We start from the raw sequence: 1,790 nt of genomic DNA, 5'->3' as shown, positions 1-1,790 counted from the left end.
GTGCCCCTGGACTGGCTCTTGTGTGGGTGGCACATAAAAGACACCATTTCGAGCGTGGCCGTTGCCAGTATCGCCTGACTGGCCTTCGTGCGGGTGACACGTAAAAGCACCTACTACACTCTCTGAGTGGTTAGCGTTAGGAAGGGCATCCAGCTGTAGAAACTCTGCCAAATTTAGATTGGAGCCTGGTGTTGCCATCCGGTTTCACCAGTCCTCAGTCAAATCGTCCAACCCATGCTAGCATGGAAAGCGGACGTTAAACGATGATGATGATATATATATATATCAGGACAGAAAATGGCATTTGCGAAATGGGTTAAAAGCAAATCTATTTGTCTTCTTATTTAAACTACAGATGTGTTAAAAATCCAACACATTTATTGCAATTCTTCAATGTAGCCCAAGTTTCTGACTTGTCAATACTTCATAAATTGTGTATAATGATTTTAGAGTGCCCTTTTCGTCTCAATAATAACCCATATATGATCTCTTACAACCCTTAGGCAGTTCAATTCAATTTATATGTGTTTGTCTATATACATATATACATACATATATACTACATATAGAACGTTATGACGTGTCTATATTATATATATGTGGGTGTGTGCGTGTATGTGTGTGTGTGTGTGTGTGTGTGTGTGTGTGTGTGTGTGTGTGTGTGTGTGTGTGTGTGTGTGTTCGTGTGCGTGGTTGCGTGTATGTGTAAATATTTTTGTTGTACTAAAATATAAAACTAATACTGCTCACTTAAGTGTTTATTTCCTTCTGTCTTGCAAAGGACAAAATTCCACCAGAGGCAAATGAATAGATCACTCCACAGTAAAGTAATTACTGGAGTAAGGTATTTTAAAGGTTAAACAAAAGAAAATACATATATTACCACGTATAGTGTTATTGATAGATGGTTCAATCTAGAAATTCAAGACTTGCTTTTCAATTCTCGTAACCTACGTTTCTGAAACTGGCTTCTTTCTACCGCTACTATTTCTCATCATCATTCTTCTCTCCATCATGATTATAATCACCGTCACCGTCGTAATGAATGTCTTCAATATCAACTATGCCTATGGAACTGAAAGAGGAAGCCTTCGTGCCGCAGCTCTACCTTTGGGAACTACCTACATATGAAGCCCGAGTGTGGGACAAATAGGGAAAACACACTACCTTACATACACAGAGACTGGATGGTCGGAACGTAGATGCCTTTCACCTTATACATGGGTTGAAAGAAGTCCATGGTAACAGATTCTGTTGAGGTAGACTTTGCCTTTCATCTTTTCGGGGTTGACGTAATCCACTTACTTCCACCCTGAAATAGCTGGCCTTGTGCCAAAATTCAAAAAACAGAACTCTTTTTGATTAGCTTCAATAAACACCTAGTCTGTCCACAAATTGAATAGAGAAGTATGATTAGGTCAATAGAAAAAAATGCCTAGTAAAGAAGCAGGATAATTTCTGACATTCACAAACTAGTTCAGATGGCCGTACGTGCATGGGTATTGAACTGCATAGTAATGAAGCCTCTACTTATAAAGATACGTTAATGTGGCACACATTATATATATATATATATATATATATATATATATACATCGAAAAAGAATTAGATGGTTGACACCCAGCGCAATCTTTGTTTATAAGTCACACTCAGAATGGCTAAAAATGTTTCAATAACAGAAACATTCATAAAATCCGAGCTACGAACTAACCAGACAACCAATTTTTGATATGAATTCGACCAGGAGGACAGTGTTTTTCCGGTGGTCTTTGTAGTCCCTCCAAGACGA

This window comes from Octopus bimaculoides, chromosome 12 (genome assembly GCF_001194135.2).
Source record: "Octopus bimaculoides isolate UCB-OBI-ISO-001 chromosome 12, ASM119413v2, whole genome shotgun sequence".
NCBI classification, from domain to species: domain Eukaryota; kingdom Metazoa; phylum Mollusca; class Cephalopoda; order Octopoda; family Octopodidae; genus Octopus; species Octopus bimaculoides.
This window is presented reverse-complemented; position numbering follows the sequence as displayed.